The sequence below is a fragment of the Phalangium opilio genome, unplaced genomic scaffold (assembly GCF_054372755.1).
Source record: "Phalangium opilio isolate 3A_F unplaced genomic scaffold, DU_Popi_V2 ptg000002l_1, whole genome shotgun sequence".
NCBI lineage: Eukaryota > Metazoa > Arthropoda > Arachnida > Opiliones > Phalangiidae > Phalangium > Phalangium opilio.
Genome location: NW_028324144.1, coordinates 15,887,887 through 15,914,380, shown reverse-complemented (window position 1 = coordinate 15,914,380; position 26,494 = coordinate 15,887,887). Strand labels below are relative to the sequence as shown.

The 26,494-nt window shown below is 35.5% G+C and overlaps 7 non-coding genes across 7 annotated transcripts; all 7 read right to left on the bottom strand.

Annotated features, from left to right (window-relative positions):
• Positions 1-17,511: 17,511 nt before the first annotated feature.
• On the bottom strand, positions 17,512-17,584 carry TRNAY-GUA (transfer RNA tyrosine (anticodon GUA)). Its single transcript has one exon. It is a non-coding gene; the product is annotated as a tRNA-Tyr (tRNA).
• A 1,396-nt stretch (positions 17,585-18,980) lies between these two features.
• TRNAK-CUU (transfer RNA lysine (anticodon CUU)) lies at positions 18,981-19,053 on the bottom strand. The gene has a single exon. It is a non-coding gene; the product is annotated as a tRNA-Lys (tRNA).
• Positions 19,054-20,591: 1,538 nt separating this feature from the next.
• On the bottom strand, positions 20,592-20,664 carry TRNAK-CUU (transfer RNA lysine (anticodon CUU)). Its single transcript has one exon. It is a non-coding gene; the product is annotated as a tRNA-Lys (tRNA).
• Positions 20,665-21,761: 1,097 nt separating this feature from the next.
• Positions 21,762-21,834, bottom strand: TRNAY-GUA (transfer RNA tyrosine (anticodon GUA)). Its single transcript has one exon. It is a non-coding gene; the product is annotated as a tRNA-Tyr (tRNA).
• A 1,102-nt stretch (positions 21,835-22,936) lies between these two features.
• TRNAK-CUU (transfer RNA lysine (anticodon CUU)) lies at positions 22,937-23,009 on the bottom strand. The gene has a single exon. It is a non-coding gene; the product is annotated as a tRNA-Lys (tRNA).
• Positions 23,010-23,523: 514 nt separating this feature from the next.
• On the bottom strand, positions 23,524-23,596 carry TRNAK-CUU (transfer RNA lysine (anticodon CUU)). Its single transcript has one exon. It is a non-coding gene; the product is annotated as a tRNA-Lys (tRNA).
• A 514-nt stretch (positions 23,597-24,110) lies between these two features.
• On the bottom strand, positions 24,111-24,183 carry TRNAK-CUU (transfer RNA lysine (anticodon CUU)). The gene has a single exon. It is a non-coding gene; the product is annotated as a tRNA-Lys (tRNA).
• Positions 24,184-26,494: the final 2,311 nt, after the last annotated feature.

Here is a 26,494-nt window from a genome sequence, read left to right as displayed (position 1 = left end):
AATGGATTGAAAAGTGTACCGAAAAAATCGCATGTTTTTTTCTTCAAGATACAAAATCCGTGACAACGATTCTTTATTGAAAATTGAATTTAAACACTTTTTTGAATGACTATCGTTACATTTGCTTGAATTTAAGCAAAAAGTACAAATTAATGTTTTCAGTGGTTATATTTGAAAATAGTGAAAAAATTCTCAAAATGTGCTTTTCTGGCCGAGAAACGTCGATTTTGAAAATGTTATTAAAAATCGAGGAAAATTTTTATTTTTTGAGATCCATCGAGATGAAATCACTTTTAATGAGTATTTTACAGGTAAATAAGCTGAATTCGGTCAAAAATTTGTCCAGAAAAAAATACATTCAAAAGTGTACCGAAAAAATCGCATGTTTTTTTCTTCAAGATACAAAATCCGTGACAACGATTTCTTATTGAATATTGAATTTGAACAGTTTTTTGAATGAATATCGTTACATTTGCTTGAATTAAAGCAAAAAGTACAATAATAATGGTTTCAATGAATATATTTGAAAATAGTGAAAATATTCTCAAATTGTGCTTCTCTGGTCGAGAAACGTCGATTTTGAAAATGTTATTAAAAATGGAGGAAAATTTTTATTTATTGAGATCCATCGAGATGAAATCACTTTTAATGAGTATTTTACAGGTAAATAAGCTGAATTCGGTCAAAAATTTGTCCAGAAAAAAATACACTCAAAAGTGTACCGAAAAAATCGCATGTTTTTTTTTTCTTCAAGATACAAAATACGTGACAACGATTTCTTATTGAAAATTGAATTTGAACAGTTTTTTGAATGAAAATCGTTACATTTGCTTGAATTAAAGCTAAAAGTACAATAATAATGGTTTCAGTGAATATATTTGAAAATAGTGAAAATATTCTCAAATTGTGCTTCTCTGGTCGAGAAACGTCGATTTGAAAATGGTATTAAATATCGGAGTAAATTTTTTTTTATTGATCAATCGAGATGAAATCACTTTTAATGAGTATTTTATAGGAAAATAAGCTGAATTCGGTCAAAAATTTGTCCAGAAAAAAAATGCATTCAAAAGTGTACCGAAAAAATCGCATGTTTTTTTTCTTCAAGATACAAAATTCTAGACAACGATTTTTTATTGAAAATTGAATTTAAACAGTTTTTTGAATGAGTATCGTTACATTTGCTTGAATTAAAGGAAAAAGTACAAATTAATGTTTTCAGTGGTTATATTTGAAAATAGTGAAAAAATTCTCAAAATGTGCTTCTCTGGCCGAGAAACGTCGATTTTGAAAATGTTATTAAAAATCGAGGAAAATTTTTATTTATTGAGATCCATTGAGATGAAATCACTTTTAATGAGTATTTTACAGGTAAATAAGCTGAATTCGGTCAAAAATTTGTCCAGAAAAAAATACATTCAAAAGCGTACCGAAAAAATCGCATGTTTTTTTCTTCAAGATACAAAATCCGTGACAACGATTTCTTATTGAAAATATAATTTGAACAGTTTTTTGAATGAATATCGTTACAATTGCTTGAATTAAAGCAAAAGTACAATAATAATGGTTTCAGTGAATATATTTGAAAATAGTGAAAATATTTTCAAATTGTGCTTCTCTGGTCGAGAAACGTCGATTTGAAAATGGTATTAAAAATCGGAGTACATTTTTTTTAATTGATCAATCGAGATGAAATCACTTTCAATGAGTATTTTATAGGAAAATAAGCTGAATTCGGTCAAAAATTTGTCCAGAAAAAAATACATTCAAAAGTGTACCGAAAAAATCGCATGTTTTTTTTCTTCAAGATACAAAATCCGTGACAACGATTTCTTATTGAAAATTGTATTTGAACAGTTTTTTGAATGAATATCGTTACATTTGCTTGAATTAAAGCAAAAAGTACAAAAATAATGGTTTCAGTGGTTATATTTGAAAATAGTGAAAAAATTCTCAAAATGTGCTTCTTTGGCCGAGAAACGTCGATTTTGAAAATGTTATTAAAAATCGAGGAAAATTTTTATTTATTGAGATCCATCGAGATGAAATCACTTTTAATGAGTATTTTACAGGTAAATAAGCTGAATTCGGTCAAAAATTTGTCCAGAAAAAAATACATTCAAAAGTGTACCGAAAAAATCGCATGTTTTTTTTTCTTCAAGATACAAAATACGTGACAACGATTTCTTATTGAAAATATAATTTGAACAGTTTTTTGAATGAATATCGTTACAATTGCTTGAATTAAAGCAAAAGTACAATAATAATGGTTTCAGTGAATATATTTGAAAATAGTGAAAATATTTTCAAATTGTGCTTCTCTGGTCGAGAAACGTCGATTTGAAAATGGTATTAAAAATCGGAGTACATTTTTTTTAATTGATCAATCGAGATGAAATCACTTTTAATGAGTATTTTATAGGAAAATAAGCTGAATTCGGTCAAAAATTTGTCCAGAAAAAAATACATTCAAAAGTGTACCGAAAAAATCGCATGTTTTTTTTCTTCAAGATACAAAATCCGTGACAACGATTTCTTATTGAAAATTGAATTTGAACAGTTTTTTGAATGAATATCGTTACATTTGCTTGAATTAAAGCAAAAAGTAGAAAAATAATGGTTTCAGTGGTTATATTTGAAAATAGTGAAAAAATTCTCAAAATGTGCTTCTTTGGCCGAGAAACGTCGATTTTGAAAATGTTATTAAAAATCGAGGAAAATTTTTATTTATTGAGATCCATCGAGATGAAATCACTTTTAATGAGTATTTTACAGGTAAATAAGCTGAATTCGGTCAAAAATTTGTCCAGAAAAAAATACATTCAAAAGTGTACCGAAAAAATCGCATGTTTTTTTTTCTTCAAGATACAAAATACGTGACAACGATTTCTTATTGAAAATTGAATTTGAACAGTTTTTTGAATGAAAATCGTTACATTTGCTTGAATTAAAGCTAAAAGTACAATAATAATGGTTTCAGTGAATATATTTGAAAATAGTGAAAATATTCTCAAATTGTGCTTCTCTGGTCGAGAAACGTCGATTTGAAAATGGTATTAAATATCGGAGTAAATTTTTTTTATTGATCAATCGAGATGAAATCACTTTTAATGAGTATTTTATAGGAAAATAAGCTGAATTCGGTCAAAAATTTGTCCAGAAAAAAATGCATTCAAAAGTGTACCGAAAAAATCGCATGTTTTTTTTCTTCAAGATACAAAATTCTTGACAACGATTTTTTATTGAAAATTGAATTTAAACAGTTTTTTGAATGAGTATCGTTACATTTGCTTGAATTAAAGCAAAAAGTACAAATTAATGTTTTCAGTGGTTATATTTGAAAATAGTGAAAAAATTCTCAAAATGTGCTTCTCTGGCCGAGAAACGTCGATTTTGAAAATGTTATTAAAAATCGAGGAAAATTTTTATTTATTGAGATCCATTGAGATGAAATCACTTTTAATGAGTATTTTACAGGTAAATAAGCTGAATTCGGTCAAAAATTTGTCCAGAAAAAAATACATTCAAAAGCGTACCGAAAAAATCGCATGTTTTTTTCTTCAAGATACAAAATCCGTGACAACGATTTCTTATTGAAAATATAATTTGAACAGTTTTTTGAATGAATATCGTTACAATTGCTTGAATTAAAGCAAAAGTACAATAATAATGGTTTCAGTGAATATATTTGAAAATAGTGAAAATATTTTCAAATTGTGCTTCTCTGGTCGAGAAACGTCGATTTGAAAATGGTATTAAAAATCGGAGTACATTTTTTTTAATTGATCAATCGAGATGAAATCACTTTCAATGAGTATTTTATAGGAAAATAAGCTGAATTCGGTCAAAAATTTGTCCAGAAAAAAATACATTCAAAAGTGTACCGAAAAAATCGCATGTTTTTTTTCTTCAAGATACAAAATCCGTGACAACGATTTCTTATTGAAAATTGTATTTGAACAGTTTTTTGAATGAATATCGTTACATTTGCTTGAATTAAAGCAAAAAGTACAAAAATAATGGTTTCAGTGGTTATATTTGAAAATAGTGAAAAAATTCTCAAAATGTGCTTCTTTGGCCGAGAAACGTCGATTTTGAAAATGTTATTAAAAATCGAGGAAAATTTTTATTTATTGAGATCCATCGAGATGAAATCACTTTTAATGAGTATTTTACAGGTAAATAAGCTGAATTCGGTCAAAAATTTGTCCAGAAAAAAATACATTCAAAAGTGTACCGAAAAAATCGCATGTTTTTTTTTCTTCAAGATACAAAATACGTGACAACGATTTCTTATTGAAAATATAATTTGAACAGTTTTTTGAATGAATATCGTTACAATTGCTTGAATTAAAGCAAAAGTACAATAATAATGGTTTCAGTGAATATATTTGAAAATAGTGAAAATATTTTCAAATTGTGCTTCTCTGGTCGAGAAACGTCGATTTGAAAATGGTATTAAAAATCGGAGTACATTTTTTTTAATTGATCAATCGAGATGAAATCACTTTTAATGAGTATTTTATAGGAAAATAAGCTGAATTCGGTCAAAAATTTGTCCAGAAAAAAATACATTCAAAAGTGTACCGAAAAAATCGCATGTTTTTTTTCTTCAAGATACAAAATCCGTGACAACGATTTCTTATTGAAAATTGAATTTGAACAGTTTTTTGAATGAATATCGTTACATTTGCTTGAATTAAAGCAAAAAGTAGAAAAATAATGGTTTCAGTGGTTATATTTGAAAATAGTGAAAAAATTCTCAAAATGTGCTTCTTTGGCCGAGAAACGTCGATTTTGAAAATGTTATTAAAAATCGAGGAAAATTTTTATTTATTGAGATCCATCGAGATGAAATCACTTTTAATGAGTATTTTACAGGTAAATAAGCTGAATTCGGTCAAAAATTTGTCCAGAAAAAAATACATTCAAAAGTGTACCGAAAAAATCGCATGTTTTTTTTTCTTCAAGATACAAAATACGTGACAACGATTTCTTATTGAAAATTGAATTTGAACAGTTTTTTGAATGAAAATCGTTACATTTGCTTGAATTAAAGCTAAAAGTACAATAATAATGGTTTCAGTGAATATATTTGAAAATAGTGAAAATATTCTCAAATTGTGCTTCTCTGGTCGAGAAACGTCGATTTGAAAATGGTATTAAATATCGGAGTAAATTTTTTTTTATTGATCAATCGAGATGAAATCACTTTTAATGAGTATTTTATAGGAAAATAAGCTGAATTCGGTCAAAAATTTGTCCAGAAAAAAATGCATTCAAAAGTGTACCGAAAAAATCGCATGTTTTTTTTCTTCAAGATACAAAATTCTTGACAACGATTTTTTATTGAAAATTGAATTTAAACAGTTTTTTGAATGAGTATCGTTACATTTGCTTGAATTAAAGCAAAAAGTACAAATTAATGTTTTCAGTGGTTATATTTGAAAATAGTGAAAAAATTCTCAAAATGTGCTTCTCTGGCCGAGAAACGTCGATTTTGAAAATGTTATTAAAAATCGAGGAAAATTTTTATTTATTGAGATCCATTGAGATGAAATCACTTTTAATGAGTATTTTACAGGTAAATAAGCTGAATTCGGTCAAAAATTTGTCCAGAAAAAAATACATTCAAAAGCGTACCGAAAAAATCGCATGTTTTTTTCTTCAAGATACAAAATCCGTGACAACGATTTCTTATTGAAAATATAATTTGAACAGTTTTTTGAATGAATATCGTTACAATTGCTTGAATTAAAGCAAAAGTACAATAATAATGGTTTCAGTGAATATATTTGAAAATAGTGAAAATATTTTCAAATTGTGCTTCTCTGGTCGAGAAACGTCGATTTGAAAATGGTATTAAAAATCGGAGTACATTTTTTTTAATTGATCAATCGAGATGAAATCACTTTTAATGAGTATTTTATAGGAAAATAAGCTGAATTCGGTCAAAAATTTGTCCAGAAAAAAATGCATTCAAAAGTGTACCGAAAAAATCGCATGTTTTTTTTCTTCAAGATACAAAATCCGTGACAACGATTTCTTATTGAAAATTGAATTTGAACAGTTTTTTGAATGAATATCGTTACATTTGCTTGAATTAAAGCAAAAAGTACAAAAATAATGGTTTCAGTGGTTATATTTGAAAATAGTGAAAAAATTCTCAAAATGTGCTTCTTTGGCCGAGAAACGTCGATTTTGAAAATGTTATTAAAAATCGAGGAAAATTTTTATTTATTGAGATCCATTGAGATGAAATCACTTTTAATGAGTATTTTACAGGTAAATAAGCTGAATTCGGTCAAAAATTTGTCCAGAAAAAAATACATTCAAAAGCGTACCGAAAAAATCGCATGTTTCTTTTCTTCAAGATACAAAATCCGTGACAACGATTTCTTATTGAAAATTGAATTTGAACAGTTTTTTGAATGAATATCGTTACAATTGCTTGAATTAAAGCAAAAAGTACAATAATAATGGTTTCAGTGAATATATTTGAAAATAGTGAAAATATTTTCAAATTGTGCTTCTCTGGTCGAGAAACGTCGATTTGAAAATGGTATTAAAAATCGGAGTACATTTTTTTTAATTGATCAATCGAGATGAAATCACTTTTAATGAGTATTTTATAGGAAAATAAGCTGAATTCGGTCAAAAATTTGTCCAGAAAAAAATGCATTCAAAGGTGTACCGAAAAAATCGCATGTTTTTTTTCTTCAAGATACAAAGTCCGTGACAACGATTTTTTATTGGAAATTGAATTTAAACACTTTTTTGAATGAATATCGTTACATTTGCTTGAATTGAAGCAAAAAGTACAAAAATAATGGTTTCAGTGGTTATATTTGAAAATAGTTAAAAAATTCTCAAAATGTGCTTCTCTGGCTGAGAAACGTTGATTTTGAAAATGTTATTAAAAATCGAGGAAAATTTTTATTTATTGATCCATCGAGATGAAATCACTTTTAATGAGTATTTTACAGGTAAATAAGCTGAATTCGGTCAAAAATTTGTCCAGAAAAAAATACATTCAAAAGTGTACCGAAAAAATCGCATGTTTTTTTCTTCAAGATAAAAAATCCGTGACAACGATTTCTTATTGAAAATTGAATTTGAACAGTTTTTTGAATGAATATCGTTACATTTACTTGAATTAAAGCAAAAAGTACAATAATAATGGTTTCAATGAATATATTTGAAAATAGTGAAAATATTCTCAAATTGTGCTTCTCTGGTCGAGAAACGTCGATTTGAAAATGGTATTAAATATCGAAGTAAATTTTTTTTATTGATCAATCGAGATGAAATCACTTTTAATGAGTATTTTATAGGAAAATAAGCTGAATTCGGTCAAAAATTTGTCCAGAAAAAAATGCATTCAAAGGTGTACCGAAAAAATTGCATGTTTTTTTTCTTCAAGATACAAAATCCGTGACAACGATTTTTTATTGAAAATTGAATTTAAACACTTTTTTGAATGAGTATCGTTACATTTGCTTGAATTAAAGCAAAAAGTACAAAAAAAAGGTTTCAGTGGATATATTTGAAAATAGTGAAAAAATTCTCAAAATGTGCTTCTCTGGCTGAGAAACGTCGATTTGAAAATGGTATTAAAAATCGAAGTAAATTTTTTTATTGATCAATCGAGATGAAATCACTTTTAATGAGTATTTTAAAGGAAAATAAGCTGAATTCGGTCAAAAATTTGTCCAGAAAAAAATGCATTCAAAAGTGTACCGAAAAAATCGCATGTTTTTTTTCTTCAAGATAAAATCCGTGACAACGATTTTTTATTGAAAATTGAATTTAACACTTTTTTGAATGAGTATCGTTACATTTGCTTGAATTAAAGCAAAAAGTACAAAAATAATGGTTTCAGTGGTTATATTTGAAAATAGTGAAAAAATTCTCAAAATGTGCTTCCCTGGCCGAGAAACGTCGATTTTGAAAATGTTATTAAAAATGGAGGAAAATTTTTATTTATAGATCCATCGAGATGAAATCACTTTTAATGAGTATTTTACAGGTAAATAAGCTGAATTCGGTCAAAAATTTGTCCTGAAAAAAATACATTCAAAAGTGTACCGAAAAAACGCATGTTATTTTTCTTCAAGATACAAAATCCGTGACAACGATTTCTTATTGAATATTGAATTTGAACAGTTTTTTGAATGAATATCGTTACATTTGCTTGAATTAAAGCAAAAAGTACAATAATAATGGTTTCAATGAATATATTTGAAAATAGTGAAAATATTCTCAAATTGTGCTTCTCTGGTCGAGAAACGTCGATTTTGAAAATGTTATTAAAAATGGAGGAAAATTTTTATTTATTGAGATCCATCGAGATGAAATCACTTTTAATGAGTATTTTACAGGTAAATAAGCTGAATTCGGTCAAAAATTTGTCCAGAAAAAAATACACTCAAAAGTGTACCGAAAAAACGCATGTTTTTTTTTTCTTCAAGATACAAAATACGTGACAACGATTTCTTATTGAAAATTGAATTTGAACAGTTTTTTGAATGAAAATCGTTACATTTGCTTGAATTAAAGCTAAAAGTACAATAATAATGGTTTCAGTGAATATATTTGAAAATAGTGAAAATATTCTCAAATTGTGCTTCTCTGGTCGAGAAACGTCGATTTGAAAATGGTATTAAATATCGGAGTAAATTTTTTTTTATTGATCAATCTAGATGAAATCACTTTTAATGAGTATTTTATAGGAAAATAAGCTGAATTCGGTCAAAAATTTGTCCAGAAAAAAATGCATTCAAAAGTGTACCGAAAAAATCGCATGTTTTTTTTCTTCAAGATACAAAATTCTAGACAACGATTTTTTATTGAAAATTGAATTTAAACAGTTTTTTGAATGAGTATCGTTACATTTGCTTGAATTAAAGCAAAAAGTACAAATTAATGTTTTCAGTGGTTATATTTGAAAATAGTGAAAAAATTCTCAAAATGTGCTTCTCTGGCCGAGAAACGTCGATTTTGAAAATGTTATTAAAAATCGAGGAAAATTTTTATTTATTGAGATCCATTGAGATGAAATCACTTTTAATGAGTATTTTACAGGTAAATAAGCTGAATTCGGTCAAAAATTTGTCCAGAAAAAAATACATTCAAAAGCGTACCGAAAAAATCGCATGTTTTTTTCTTCAAGATACAAAATCCGTGACAACGATTTCTTATTGAAAATATAATTTGAACAGTTTTTTGAATGAATATCGTTACAATTGCTTGAATTAAAGCAAAAGTACAATGATAATGGTTTCAGTGAATATATTTGAAAATAGTGAAAATATTTTCAAATTGTGCTTCTCTGGTCGAGAAACGTCGATTTGAAAATGGTATTAAAAATCGGAGTACATTTTTTTTAATTGATCAATCGAGATGAAATCACTTTCAATGAGTATTTTATAGGAAAATAAGCTGAATTCGGTCAAAAATTTGTCCAGAAAAAAATACATTCAAAAGTGTACCGAAAAAATCGCATGTTTTTTTTCTTCAAGATACAAAATCCGTGACAACGATTTCTTATTGAAAATTGTATTTGAACAGTTTTTTGAATGAATATCGTTACATTTGCTTGAATTAAAGCAAAAAGTACAAAAATAATGGTTTCAGTGGTTATATTTGAAAATAGTGAAAAAATTCTCAAAATGTGCTTCTCTGGCCGAGAAACGTCGATTTTGAAAATGTTATTAAAAATCGAGGAAAATTTTTATTTATTGAGATCCATCGAGATGAAATCACTTTTAATGAGTATTTTACAGGTAAATAAGCTGAATTCGGTCAAAAATTTGTCCAGAAAAAAATACATTCAAAAGTGTACCGAAAAAATCGCATGTTTTTTTTTCTTCAAGATACAAAATACGTGACAACGATTTCTTATTGAAAATATAATTTGAACAGTTTTTTGAATGAATATCGTTACAATTGCTTGAATTAAAGCAAAAGTACAATAATAATGGTTTCAGTGAATATATTTGAAAATAGTGAAAATATTTTCAAATTGTGCTTCTCTGGTCGAGAAACGTCGATTTGAAAATGGTATTAAAAATCGGAGTACATTTTTTTTAATTGATCAATCGAGATGAAATCACTTTTAATGAGTATTTTATAGGAAAATAAGCTGAATTCGGTCAAAAATTTGTCCAGAAAAAAATGCATTCAAAAGTGTACCGAAAAAATCGCATGTTTTTTTTCTTCAAGATACAAAATCCGTGACAACGATTTCTTATTGAAAATTGAATTTGAACAGTTTTTTGAATGAATATCGTTACATTTGCTTGAATTAAAGCAAAAAGTACAAAAATAATGGTTTCAGTGGTTATATTTGAAAATAGTGAAAAAATTCTCAAAATGTGCTTCTCTGGCCGAGAAACGTCGATTTTGAAAATGTTATTAAAAATCGAGGAAAATTTTTATTTATTGAGATCCATCGAGATGAAATCACTTTTAATGAGTATTTTACAGGTAAATAAGCTGAATTCGGTCAAAAATTTGTCCAGAAAAAAATACATTCAAAAGTGTACCGAAAAAATCGCATGTTTTTTTTTCTTCAAGATACAAAATACGTGACAACGATTTCTTATTGAAAATATAATTTGAACAGTTTTTTGAATGAATATCGTTACAATTGCTTGAATTAAAGCAAAAGTACAATAATAATGGTTTCAGTGAATATATTTGAAAATAGTGAAAATATTTTCAAATTGTGCTTCTCTGGTCGAGAAACGTCGATTTGAAAATGGTATTAAAAATCGGAGTACATTTTTTTTAATTGATCAATCGAGATGAAATCACTTTTAATGAGTATTTTATAGGAAAATAAGCTGAATTCGGTCAAAAATTTGTCCAGAAAAAAATGCATTCAAAAGTGTACCGAAAAAATCGCATGTTTTTTTTTCTTCAAGATACAAAATCCGTGACAACGATTTCTTATTGAAAATTGAATTTGAACAGTTTTTTGAATGAATATCGTTACATTTGCTTGAATTAAAGCAAAAAGTACAAAAATAATGGTTTCAGTGGTTATATTTGAAAATAGTGAAAAAATTCTCAAAATGTGCTTCTTTGGCCGAGAAACGTCGATTTTGAAAATGTTATTAAAAATCGAGGAAAATTTTTATTTATTGAGATCCATTGAGATGAAATCACTTTTAATGAGTATTTTACAGGTAAATAAGCTGAATTCGGTCAAAAATTTGTCCAGAAAAAAATACATTCAAAAGCGTACCGAAAAAATCGCATGTTTCTTTTCTTCAAGATACAAAATCCGTGACAACGATTTCTTATTGAAAATTGAATTTGAACAGTTTTTTGAATGAATATCGTTACAATTGCTTGAATTAAAGCAAAAAGTACAATAATAATGGTTTCAGTGAATATATTTGAAAATAGTGAAAATATTTTCAAATTGTGCTTCTCTGGTCGAGAAACGTCGATTTGAAAATGGTATTAAATATCGAAGTAAATTTTTTTTATTGATCAATCGAGATGAAATCACTTTTAATGAGTATTTTATAGGAAAATAAGCTGAATTCGGTCAAAAATTTGTCCAGAAAAAAATGCATTCAAAGGTGTACCGATAAAATTGCATGTTTTTTTTCTTCAAGATACAAAATCCGTGACAACGATTTTTTATTGAAAATTGAATTTAAACACTTTTTTGAATGAGTATCGTTACATTTGCTTGAATTAAAGCAAAAAGTACAAAAAAAAGGTTTCAGTGGTTATATTTGAAATTAGTGAAAAAATTCTCAAAATGTGCTTCTCTGGCTGAGAAACGTCGATTTGAAAATGGTATTAAAAATCGAAGTAAATTTTTTTATTGATCAATCGAGATGAAATCACTTTTAATGAGTATTTTAAAGGAAAATAAGCTGAATTCGGTCAAAAATTTGTCCAGAAAAAAATGCATTCAAAAGTGTACCGAAAAAATCGCATGTTTTTTTCTTCAAGATAAAATCCGTGACAACGATTTTTTATTGAAAATTGAATTTAACACTTTTTTGAATGAGTATCGTTACATTTGCTTGAATTAAAGCAAAAAGTACAAAAATAATGGTTTCAGTGGTTATATTTGAAAATAGTGAAAAAATTCTCAAAATGTGCTTCCCTGGCCGAGAAACGTCGATTTTGAAAATGTTATTAAAAATGGAGGAAAATTTTTATTTATAGATCCATCGAGATGAAATCACTTTTAATGAGTATTTTACAGGTAAATAAGCTGAATTCGGTCAAAAATTTGTCCTGAAAAAAATACATTCAAAAGTGTACCGAAAAAACGCATGTTATTTTTCTTCAAGATACAAAATCCGTGACAACGATTTCTTATTTAAAATTGAATTTGAACAGTTTTTTGAATGAATATCCTTACATTTGCTTGCATTAAAGCAAAAAGTACAATAATAATGGTTTCAGTGAATATATTTGAAAAAAGTGAAAATATTCTCAAATTGTGCTTCTCTGGTCGAGAAAGGTCGATTTTGAAAATGGTATTAAAAATCGAGGTACATTTTTATTTATTGATCAATCGACATGAAATCACTTTTAATGAGTATTTTATAGGAAAATAAGCTGAATTCGGTCAAAAATTTGTCCAGAAAAAAATGCATTCAAAAGTGTACCGAAAAAATCGCATGTTTTTTTTCTTCAAGATACAAAATCCGTGACAACGATTTTTTATTGAAAATTGAATTTAAACACTTTTTTGAATGAGTATCGTTACATTTGCTTGAATTAAAGCAAAAAGTACAAATTAATGTTTTCAGTGGTTATATTTGAAAATAGTGAAAAAATTCTCAAAATGTGCTTCTCTGGCCGAGAAACGTCGATTTTGAAAATGTTATTAAAAATCGAGGAAAATTTTTATTTATTGAGATCCATTGAGATGAAATCACTTTTAATGAGTATTTTACAGGTAAATTAGCTGAATTCGGTCAAAAATTTGTCCAGAAAAAAATACATTCAAAAGCGTACCGAAAAAATCGCATGTTTCTTTTCTTCAAGATACAAAATCCGTGACAACGATTTCTTATTGAAAATTGAATTTGAACAGTTTTTTGAATGAATATCGTTACAATTGCTTGAATTAAAGCAAAAAGTACAATAATAATGGTTTCAGTGAATATATTTGAAAATAGTGAAAATATTTTCAAATTGTGCTTCTCTGGTCGAGAAACGTCGATTTGAAAATGGTATTAAAAATCGGAGTACATTTTTTTTAATTGATCAATCGAGATGAAATCACTTTTAATGAGTATTTTATAGGAAAATAAGCTGAATTCGGTCAAAAATTTGTCCAGAAAAAAATGCATTCAAAGGTGTACCGAAAAAATCGCATGTTTTTTTTTCTTCAAGATACAAAGTCCGTGACAACGATTTTTTATTGGAAATTGAATTTAAACACTTTTTTGAATGAATATCGTTACATTTGCTTGAATTGAAGCAAAAAGTACAAAAATAATGGTTTCAGTGGTTATATTTGAAAATAGTTAAAAAATTCTCAAAATGTGCTTCTCTGGCTGAGAAACGTTGATTTTGAAAATGTTATTAAAAATCGAGGAAAATTTTTATTTCTTGATCCATCGAGATGAAATCACTTTTAATGAGTATTTTACAGGTAAATAAGCTGAATTCGGTCAAAAATTTGTCCAGAAAAAAATACATTCAAAAGTGTACCGAAAAAATCGCATGTTTTTTTCTTCAAGATAAAAAATCCGTGACAACGATTTCTTATTGAAAATTGAATTTGAACAGTTTTTTGAATGAATATCGTTACATTTACTTGAATTAAAGCAAAAAGTACAATAATAATGGTTTCAATGAATATATTTGAAAATAGTGAAAATATTCTCAAATTGTGCTTCTCTGGTCGAGAAACGTTGATTTGAAAATGGTATTAAATATCGAAGTAAATTTTTTTTTATTGATCAATCGAGATGAAATCACTTTTAATGAGTATTTTATAGGAAAATAAGCTGAATTCGGTCAAAAATTTGTCCAGAAAAAAATGCATTCAAAGGTGTACCGAAAAAATTGCATGTTTTTTTTCTTCAAGATACAAAATCCGTGACAACGATTTTTTATTGAAAATTGAATTTAAACACTTTTTTGAATGAGTATCGTTACATTTGCTTGAATTAAAGCAAAAAGTACAAAAAAAAGGTTTCAGTGGTTATATTTGAAAATAGTGAAAAAATTCTCAAAATGTGCTTCTCTGGCTGAGAAACGTCGATTTGAAAATGGTATTAAAAATCGAAGTAAATTTTTTTATTGATCAATCGAGATGAAATCACTTTTAATGAGTATTTTAAAGGAAAATAAGCTGAATTCGGTCAAAAATTTGTCCAGAAAAAAATGCATTCAAAAGTGTACCGAAAAAATCGCATGTTTTTTTTCTTCAAGATAAAATCCGTGACAACGATTTTTTATTGAAAATTGAATTTAACACTTTTTTGAATGAGTATCGTTACATTTGCTTGAATTAAAGCAAAAAGTACAAAAATAATGGTTTCAGTGGTTATATTTGAAAATAGTGAAAAAATTCTCAAAATGTGCTTCCCTGGCCGAGAAACGTCGATTTTGAAAATGTTATTAAAAATGGAGGAAAATTTTTATTTATTGATCCATCGAGATGAAATCACTTTTAATGAGTATTTTACAGGTAAATAAGCTGAATTCGGTCAAAAATTTGTCCTGAAAAAAATACATTCAAAAGTGTACCGAAAAAACGCATGTTATTTTTCTTCAAGATACAAAATCCGTGACAACGATTTCTTATTTAAAATTGAATTTGAACAGTTTTTTGAATGAATATCCTTACATTTGCTTGAATTAAAGCAAAAAGTACAATAATAATGGTTTCAGTGAATATATTTGAAAAGAGTGAAAATATTCTCAAATTGTGCTTCTCTGGTCGAGAAAGGTCGATTTTGAAAATGGTATTAAATATCGAGGTACATTTTTATTTATTGATCAATCGACATGAAATCACTTTTAATGAGTATTTTATAGGAAAATAAGCTGAATTCGGTCAAAAATTTGTCCAGAAAAAAATGCATTCAAAAGTGTACCGAAAAAATCGCATGTTTTTTTTTCTTCAAGATACAAAATCCGTGACAACGATTTTTTATTGAAAATTGAATTTAAACACTTTTTTGAATGAGTATCGTTACATTTGCTTGAATTAAAGCAAAAAGTACAAAAATAATGGTTTCAGTGGTTATATTTGAAACTAGTGAAAAAATTCTCAAAATGATATGACTTTTCACGCTACATCTGAGACCCCACAACACCTCTCCCGGGTGGGCTCGAACGACCAAACTTTCGGTTAACATCTAAACGCGTTAACCATTGCGCAAAGGAAGCCCAAAAATTAAATGTTCGTCAGGTATTGTGGAAAAACTTTGGCTTTTTACGTTATATTTGAGATCCCAAAACACCGCTCCCGGGTGGGGTCGAACCACCAACCTATAAATCAACAGCCAAACGCGCTAACCATTGAGCCACGGAAGCTCAGAAATTAAATGGTTGTCACGTATAGTGGAAAAGTTTTGAATTTTTACGCTACATCTGAGACCTCACAACACCGCTCCCGGGTGGACTCGAACCACCAACCTTTTGAATAACAGCTGAGAGCGCTAACCATTGCGCCACGGAAGCCCAAAAATTATATGGTCGTCAGGTATTGTGGAAAAACTTTGGCTTTTTACGTTACATTTGAGATCCCAAAACACCGCTCCCGGGTGGGCTCGAACCACCAACCTTTCGGTTAACAGCCGAACGCGCTAACCATTGCGCCACGGAAACCCAAAAATTAAATGGTCGTCAGGTATCGTGGAAAAACTTTGGCTTTTTACGTTACATTTGAGATCCCAAAACACCGCTCCCAAGTGGGCTCGAACCACAAACCTATTAGTTAACTGCCGGACGCGCTAACCATTGAGCCACGGAAGCTCAGAAATTATATGGTTGTCAGGTATTGTGGAAAAGCTATAACTTTTCACGTTACATCTGACACCCCACAACACCTCTCCCGGGTGGGATCGAACGACCAACCTTTCGGTTAACAGCTAAACGCGCTAACCATTGCGCAACGGAAGCCCAAAAATTAAATGTTCGTCAGGTATTGTGGAAAAACTTTGGCTTTTTACGTTATATTTGAGATCCCAAAACACCGCTCCCGGGTGGGCTCGAACCACCAACCTATTAATAAACAGCCGAACGCGCTAACCATTGAGCCACGGAAGCTCAGAAATTAAAGGGTTGTCACGTATAGTGGAAAAGTTTTGACTTTTTACGCTACATCTGAGACCTCACAACACCGCTTTCGGGTGGACTCGAACCACCAACCTTTTGAATAACAGCTGAGAGCGCTAACCATTGCGCCACGGAAGCCCAAAAATTATATGGTCGTCAGGTATTGTGGAAAAACTTTGACTTTTTACGTCACATCTGAGACCTCACAACACCGCTCCCGGATGGGCTCGAACCACCAACCTTTCGGTTAACAGCCGAACGCGCTAACCATTGCGCCACGGAAGCCCAAAAATTAAATGGTCGTCAGGTATTGTGGAAAAACTTTGGCTTTTTACGTTACATTTGAGATCCCAAAACACCGCTCCCGGGTGGGCTAGAACCACCAACCTATTAGTTAACAGCCGAACGCGCTAACCATTGAGCCACGGAAGCTCAGAAATTATATGGTTGTCAGGTGTTGTGGAAAAACTTTGGCTTTTTACGTTACATTTGAGATCCCAAAACATCGCTCCCTGGAGGGCTCGAACCACCAACCTATTAGTTAACAGCCGAACGCGCTAACCATTGAGCCACGGAAGCTCAGAAATTAAAGGGTTGTCACGTATTGTGGAAAAGATATGACTTTTCACGCTACATCTTCTACAACACCACTCCCGGGTGGGCTCGAACGACCAACCTTTCGGTTAACATCTAAACGCGTTAACCATTGCGCCATGGAAGCCCAAAAATTAAATGTTCGTCAGGTATTGTAGAAAAACTATGGCTTTTTTCGTTACATTTGAAATCCCAAAACACCGCTCCCGGGTGGGCTCGAACCACCAACCTTTCGGTTAACAGCCGAACGCGCTAACCATTGCGCAACGGAAGCCCAAAAATTAAATGGTCGTCAGGTATTGTGGAAAAACTTTGGCTTTTTACGTTACATTTGAGATCCCAAAACACCGCTCCCGGGGGGGCTCGAACCACCAACCTATTAATTAACAGCCGAACGCGCTAACCATTGAGCCACGGAAGTTCAGAAATTAAAGGGTTGTCACGTATAGTGGAAAAGTTTTGACTTTTTACGCTACATCTGAGACCTCACAACACCGCTCCCGGGTGGACTCGAACCACCAACCTTTTGAATAACAGCTGAGAGCGCTAACCATTGCGCCAGGGAATCCCAAAAATTATATGGTCGTCAGGTATTGTGGAAAAACTTTGACTTTTTACGTAACATCTGAGACCTCACAACACCGCTCCGGGATGGGCTCGAACCACCAACCTTTCGGTTTACAGCCGAACGCGCTAACCATTGCGCCACGGAAGCCCAAAAATTAAATTTTCGTCAGGTATTGTGGAAAACTTTGGCTTTTTACGTTACATTTGAGATCCCAAAACACCGCTCCCGGGTGGACTCGAACCACCAACCTATTAGATAACAGCCGAACGCTCTAACCATTGAGACACGGAAGCTCAGAAATTATATGGTTGTCCAGTATCGTGGAAAAGCTATGACTTTTCACGCTACATCTGACACCCCACAACACCTCTCCCGGGTGGGCTCGAACGACCAACCTTTCGGTTAACAGCTAAACGCGCTAACCATTGCGCAACGGAAGCTCAGAAATTAAATGGTTGTCAGGTATTGTGGAAAAGTTATGACTTTTCACGCTACATCTGAGACCCCACAACACCTCTCCCGGGTGGGCTCGAACGACCAACCTTTCGGTTAACATCTAAACGCGTTAACCATTGCGCAACGGAAGCCCAAAAATTAAATGTTCTTCAGGTATTGTAGAAAAACTTTGGCTTTTTTCGTTACATTTGAAATCCCAAAACACCGCTCCCGGGTGGGCTCGAACCACCAACCTTTCGGTTAACAGCCGAACGCGCTAACCAATGCGCAACGGAAGCCCAAAAATTAAATGGTCGTCAGGTATTGTGGAAAAACTTTGGCTTTTTACGTTACATTTGAGATCCCAAAACACCGCTCCAGGGTGGGCTCGAACAACCAACCTATTAATTAACAGCCGAACGCGCTAACCATTGAGCCACGGAAGTTCAGAAATTAAAGGGTTGTCACGTATAGTGGAAAAGTTTTGCCTTTTTACGCTACATCTGAGACCTCACAACACCGCTCCCGGGTGGACTCGAACCACCAACCTTTTGAATAACAGCTGAGAGCGCTAACCATTGCGCCAAGGAAGCCCAAAAACTATATGGTCGTCAGGTATTGTGGAAAAACTTTGACTTTTTACGTCACATCTGAGACCTCACAACACCGCTCCCGGATGGGCTCGAACCACCAACCTTTCGGTTAACAGCCGAACGCGCTAACCATTGCGCCACGGAAGCCCAAAAATTAAATGGTCGTCAGGTATTGTGGAAAAACTTTGGCTTTTTACGTTACATTTGAGATCCCAAAACACCGCTCCCGGGTGGGCTAGAACCACCAACCTATTAGTTAACAGCCGAACGCGCTAACCATTGAGCCACGGAAGCTCAGAAATTATATGGTTGTCAGGTGTTGTGGAAAAACTTTGGCTTTTTACGTTACATTTGAGATCCCAAAACATCGCTCCCTGGAGGGCTCGAACCACCAACCTATTAGTTAACAGCCGAACGCGCTAACCATTGAGCCACGGAAGCTCAGAAATTAAATGGTTGTCAGGTATTGTGGAAAAGTTATGACTTTTCACGCTAAATCTGAGACCTCACAACACCGCTCCCGGATGGGCTTGAACCACCAACCTTTCGGTTAAGAGCCGAACGCGCTAACCATTGCGCCACGGAAGCTCAGAAATTAAATGGTTGTCAGGTATTGTGGAAAAACTTTGACTTTTTACGTCACATCTGAGACCTCCCAACACCGCTCCGGGATGGGCTCGAACCACCAACCTTTCGGTTAACAGCCGAACGCGCTAACCATTGCGCCACGGAAGCCCAAAAATTAAATGGTCGTCAGGTATTGTGGAAAACTTTGGCTTTTTACGTTACATTTGAGATCCCAAAACACCGCTCCCGGGTGGGCTCGAACCACCAACCTATTAGATAACAGCCGAACGCTCTAACCATTGAGACACGGAAGCTCAGAAATTATATGGTTGTCAGGTGTTGTGGAAAAACTTTGGCTTTTTACGTTACATTTGAGATCCCAAAACATCGCTCCCTGGAGGGCTCGAACCACCAACCTATTAGTTAACAGCCGAACACTCTAACCATTGAGCCACGGAAGCTCAGAAATTAAAGGGTTGTCAGGTATTGTGGAAAAGATATGACTTTTCACGCTACATCTTCTACAACACCACTCCCGGGTGGGCTCGAACGACCAACCTTTCGGTTAACATCTAAACGCGTTAACCATTGCGCAACGGAAGCCCAAAAATTAAATGTTCTTCAGGTATTGTAGAAAAACTTTGGCTTTTTTCGTTACATTTGAAATCCCAAAACACCGCTCCCGGGTGGGCTCGAACCACCAACCTTTCGGTTAACAGCCGAACGCGCTAACCAATGCGCAACGGAAGCCCAAAAATTAAATGGTCGTCAGGTATTGTGGAAAAACTTTGGCTTTTTACGTTACATTTGAGATCCCAAAACACCGCTCCAGGGTGGGCTCGAACCACCAACCTATTAATTAACAGCCGAACGCGCTAACCATTGAGCCACGGAAGTTCAGAAATTAAAGGGTTGTCACGTATAGTGGAAAAGTTTTGCCTTTTTACGCTACATCTGAGACCTCACAACACCGCTCCCGGGTGGACTCGAACCACCAACCTTTTGAATAACAGCTGAGAGCGCTAACCATTGCGCCACGGAAGCCCAAAAACTATATGGTCGTCAGGTATTGTGGAAAAACTTTGACTTTTTACGTCACATCTGAGACCTCACAACACCGCTCCCGGATGGGCTCGAACCACCAACCTTTCGGTTAACAGCCGAACGCGCTAACCATTGCGCCACGGAAGCCCAAAAATTAAATGGTCGTCAGGTATTGTGGAAAAACTTTGGCTTTTTACGTTACATTTGAGATCCCAAAACACCGCTCCCGGGTGGGCTAGAACCACCAACCTATTAGTTAACAGCCGAACGCGCTAACCATTGAGCCACGGAAGCTCAGAAATTATATGGTTGTCAGGTGTTGTGGAAAAACTTTGGCTTTTTACGTTACATTTGAGATCCCAAAACATCGCTCCCTGGAGGGCTCGAACCACCAACCTATTAGTTAACAGCCGAACGCGCTAACCATTGAGCCACGGAAGCTCAGAAATTAAATGGTTGTCAGGTATTGTGGAAAAGTTATGACTTTTCACGCTAAATCTGAGACCTCACAACACCGCTCCCGGATGGGCTTGAACCACCAACCTTTCGGTTAAGAGCCGAACGCGCTAACCATTGCGCCACGGAAGCTCAGAAATTAAATGGTTGTCAGGTATTGTGGAAAAACTTTGACTTTTTACGTCACATCTGAGACCTCCCAACACCGCTCCGGGATGGGCTCGAACCACCAACCTTTCGGTTAACAGCCGAACGCGCTAACCATTGCGCCACGGAAGCCCAAAAATTAAATGGTCGTCAGGTATTGTGGAAAACTTTGGCTTTTTACGTTACATTTGAGATCCCAAAACACCGCTCCCGGGTGGGCTTGAACCACCAACCTATTAGATAACAGCCGAACGCTCTAACCATTGAGACACGGAAGCTCAGAAATTATATGGTTGTCAGGTGTTGTGGAAAAACTTTGGCTTTTTACGTTACATTTGAGATCCCAAAACATCGCTCCCTGGAGGGCTCGAACCACCAACCTATTAGTTAACAGCCGAACGCGCTAACCATTGAGCCACGGAAGCTCAGAAATTAAAGGGTTGTCACGTATTGTGGAAAAGATATGACTTTTCACGCTACATCTTCTACAACACCACTCCCGGGTGGGCTCGAACGACCAACCTTTCGGTTAACATCTAAACGCGTTAACCATTACGCCATGGAAGCCCAAAAATTAAATGTTCGTCAGGTATTGTAGAAAAACTATGGCTTTTTTCGTTACATTTGAAATCCCAAAACACCGCTCCCGGGTGGGCTCGAACCACCAACCTTTCGGTTAACAGCCGAACGCGCTAACCATTGCGCAACGGAAGCCCAAAAATTAAATGGTCGTCAGGTATTGTGGAAAAACTTTGGCTTTTTACGTTACATTTGAGATCCCAAAACACCGCTCCCGGGGGGGCTCGAACCACCAACCTATTAATTAACAGCCGAACGCGCTAACCATTGAGCCACGGAAGTTCAGAAATTAAAGGGTTGTCACGTATAGTGGAAAAGTTTTGACTTTTTACGCTACATCTGAGACCTCACAACACCGCTCCCGGGTGGACTCGAACCACCAACCTTTTGAATAACAGCTGAGAGCGCTAACCATTGCGCCAGGGAATCCCAAAAATTATATGGTCGTCAGGTATTGTGGAAAAACTTTGACTTTTTACGTAACATCTGAGACCTCACAACACCGCTCCGGGATGGGCTCGAACCACCAACCTTTCGGTTTACAGCCGAACGCGCTAACCATTGCGCCACGGAAGCCCAAAAATTAAATTTTCGTCAGGTATTGTGGAAAACTTTGGCTTTTTACGTTACATTTGAGATCCCAAAACACCGCTCCCGGGTGGGCTCGAACCACCAACCTATTAGATAACAGCCGAACGCTCTAACCATTGAGACACGGAAGCTCAGAAATTATATGGTTGTCCAGTATCGTGGAAAAGCTATGACTTTTCACGCTACATCTGACACCCCACAACACCTCTCCCGGGTGGGCTCGAACGACCAACCTTTCGGTTAACAGCTAAACGCGCTAACCATTGCGCAACGGAAGCTCAGAAATTAAATGGTTGTCAGGTATTGTGGAAAAGTTATGACTTTTCACGCTACATCTGAGACCCCACAACACCTCTCCCGGGTGGGCTCGAACGACCAACCTTTCGGTTAACATCTAAACGCGTTAACCATTGCGCAACGGAAGCCCAAAAATTAAATGTTCTTCAGGTATTGTAGAAAAACTTTGGCTTTTTTCGTTACATTTGAAATCCCAAAACACCGCTCCCGGGTGGGCTCGAACCACCAACCTTTCGGTTAACAGCCGAACGCGCTAACCAATGCGCAACGGAAGCCCAAAAATTAAATGGTCGTCAGGTATTGTGGAAAAACTTTGGCTTTTTACGTTACATTTGAGATCCCAAAACACCGCTCCAGGGTGGGCTCGAACCACCAACCTTTCGGTTAACAGCCGAACGCGCTAACCATTGCGCCACGGAAGCCCAAAAATTAAATGGTCGTCAGGTATTGTGGAAAAACTTTGGCTTTTTACGTTACATTTGAGATCCCAAAACACCGCTCCCGGGTGGGCTAGAACCACCAACCTGTTAGTTAACAGCCGAACGCGCTAACCATTGAGCCACGGAAGCTCAGAAATTATATGGTTGTCAGGTGTTGTGGAAAAACTTTGGCTTTTTACGTTACATTTGAGATCCCAAAACATCGCTCCCTGGAGGGCTCGAACCACCAACCTATTAGTTAACAGCCGAACGCGCTAACCATTGAGCCACGGAAGCTCAGAAATTAAATGGTTGTCAGGTATTGTGGAAAAGTTATGACTTTTCACGCTAAATCTGAGACCTCACAACACCGCTCCCGGATGGGCTTGAACCACCAACCTTTCGGTTAAGAGCCGAACGCGCTAACCATTGCGCCACGGAAGCTCAGAAATTAAATGGTTGTCAGGTATTGTGGAAAAACTTTGACTTTTTACGTCACATCTGAGACCTCCCAACACCGCTCCGGGATGGGCTCGAACCACAAACCTTTCGTTTAACAGCCGAACGCGCTAACCATTGCGCCACGGAAGCCCAAAAATTAAATGGTCGTCAGGTATTGTGGAAAACTTTGGCTTTTTACGTTACATTTGAGATCCCAAAACACCGCTCCCGGGTGGGCTCGAACAACCAACCTATTAGATAACAGCCGAACGCTCTAACCATTGAGACACGGAAGCTCAGAAATTATATGGTTGTCAGGTGTTGTGGAAAAACTTTGGCTTTTTACGTTACATTTGAGATCCCAAAACATCGCTCCCTGGAGGGCTCGAACCACCAACCTATTAGTTAACAGCCGAACGCGCTAACCATTGAGCCACGGAAGCTCAGAAATTAAATGGTTGTCAGGTATTGTGGAAAAGTTATGACTTTTCACGCTAAATCTGAGACCTCACAACACCGCTCCCGGATGGGCTTGAACCACCAACCTTTCGGTTAAGAGCCGAACGCGCTAACCATTGCGCCACGGAAGCTCAGAAATTAAATGGTTGTCAGGTATTGTGGAAAAACTTTGACTTTTTACGTCACATCTGAGACCTCCCAACACCGCTCCGGGATGGGCTCGAACCACAAACCTTTCGTTTAACAGCCGAACGCGCTAACCATTGCGCCACGGAAGCCCAAAAATTAAATGGTCGTCAGGTATTGTGGAAAACTTTGGCTTTTTACGTTACATTTGAGATCCCAAAACACCGCTCCCGGGTGGGCTCGAACAACCAACCTATTAGATAACAGCCGAACGCTCTAACCATTGAGACACGGAAGCTCAGAAATTATATGGTTGTCAGGTGTTGTGGAAAAACTTTGGCTTTTTACGTTACATTTGAGATCCCAAAACATCGCTCCCTGGAGGGCTCGAACCACCAACCTATTAGTTAACAGCCGAACGCGCTAACCATTGAGCCACGGAAGCTCAGAAATTAAATGGTTGTCAGGTATTGTGGAAAAGTTATGACTTTTCACGCTAAATCTGAGACCTCACAACACCGCTCCCGGATGGGCTTGAACCACCAACCTTTCGGTTAAGAGCCGAACGCGCTAACCATTGCGCCACGGAAGCTCAGAAATTAAATGGTTGTCAGGTATTGTGGAAAAACTTTGACTTTTTACGTCACATCTGAGACCTCCCAACACCGCTCCGGGATGGGCTCGAACCACCAACCTTTCGGTTAACAGCCGAACGCGCTAACCATTGCGCCACGGAAGCCCAAAAATTAAATGGTCGTCAGGTATTGTGGAAAACTTTGGCTTTTTACGTTACATTTGAGATCCCAAAACACCGCTCCCGGGTGGGCTCGAACCACCAACCTATTAGATAACAGCCGAACGCTCTAACCATTGAGACACGGAAGCTCAGAAATTATATGGTTGTCCGTTATCGTGGAAAAGCTATGACTTTTCACGCTACATCTGACACCCCACAACAAATCTCCCGGGTGGGCTCGAACGACCAACCTTTCGGTTAACAGCTAAACGCGCTAACCATTGCGCAACGGAAGCCCAGAAATTAAATGTTCGTCAGGTATTGTGGAAAAACTTTGGCTTTTTACGTTATATTTGAGATCCCAAAACACCGCTCCCGGGTGGGCTCGAAACACCAACCTATTAATTAACAGCCGAACGCGCTAACCATTGAGCCACGGAAGCTCAGAAATTAAATGGTTGTCACGTATAGTGGAAAAGTTTTGACTTTTAACGCTACATCTGAGACCTCACAACACCGCTCCCGGGTGGACTCAAACCACCAACCTTTTGTATAACAGCTGAGAGCGCTAACCATTGCGCCACGGAAGCCCAAAAATCATATGGTCGTCAGGTATTGTGGAAAAACTTTGGTTTTTTACGTTACATTTGAGATCCCAACACACCGCTCCCGGGTGGTCTCGAACCACCAACCTTTCGGTTAACAGCCGAACGCGCTAACCATTGCGCCACGGAAGCCCAAAAATTAAATGGTTGCCAGGTATTGTGGAAAAACTTTGACTTTTTACGTCACATCTGAGACCTCACAACACCGCTCCCGGATGGGCTCGAACCACCAACCTTTCGGTTAACAGCCGAACGCGCTAACCATTGCGCCACGGAAGCCCAAAAACTAAATGGTCGTCAGGGATTGTGGAAAAACTTTGGCTTTTTACGTTACATTTGAGATCCCAAAACACCGCTCCCGGGTGGGCTCGAACCACCAACCTTTCGGTTAACAGCTGAACGCGCTTACCATTGAACCACGGAAGCTCAGAAATTAAATGGTTGTCAGGTATTGTGGAAAAGTTATGACTTTTCACGCTACATCTGAGACCCCACAACACCTCTCCCGGGTGGGCTCGAACGACCAACCTTTCGGTTAACATCTAAACGCGTTAACCATTGCGCAACGGAAGCCCAAAAATTAAATGTTCGTCAGGTATTGTAGAAAAACTTTGGCTTTTTACGTTACATTTGAAATCCCAAAACACCGCTCCCGGGTGGGCTCGAACCATCAACCTTTTGAATAACAGCTGAGAGCGCTAACCGTTGCGCCACGGAAGCTCAGAAATTAAATGGTTGTCAGGTAGTGTGGAAAAGTTATGACTTTTCACGCTACATCTGAGACCCCACAACACCACTCCCGGGTGGGCTCGAACGACCAACCTTTCGGTTAACATCTAAACGCGTTAACCATTGCGCAACGGAAGCCCAAAAATTAAATGTTCGTCAGGTATTGTAGAAAAACTTTGGCTTTTTACCCTACATTTGAAATCCCAAAACACCGCTCCCGGGTGGGCTCGAACGACCAACCTTTCGGTTAACAGCTAAACGCGCTTACCATTGCGCAACGGAAGCCCAAAAATTAAATGTTCGTCAGGTATTGTGGAAAAACTTTGGCTTTTTACGTTATATTTGAGATCCCAAAACACCGCTCCCGGGTGGGCTCGAACCACCAACCTTTTAGTTAACAGCCGAACGCGCTAACCATTGCGCCACGAAAGCCCAAAAATTAAATGGTCGTCAGGTATTGTGGAAAAACTTTGGCTTTTTACGTTACATCTCAGACCTCACAACACCGCTCCCGGGAGGGCTCGAACCACCAACCTTTTGGTTAACATCCGAACGCGCTAACCATGGAGCCAAGGAAGCTCAGAAATGAAATGGTCGTCAGATATAGTGGACAAACTTTGACTTTATCTGAGACTCCACAACGCCTCTCCCGGGTGGGCTCGAACGACCAACCTTTCGGTTAACAGCTGAATGCGCTAACCATTGCGCAACGTAAGCCCAAAAATTAAATGTTCGTCAGGTCTTGTTGAAAAACTCTGACTTTTTACGTTACATCTGAGACCTCACAACACTGCTCCCGGGTGGGCTCGAACCACCAACCTTTTGAATAACAG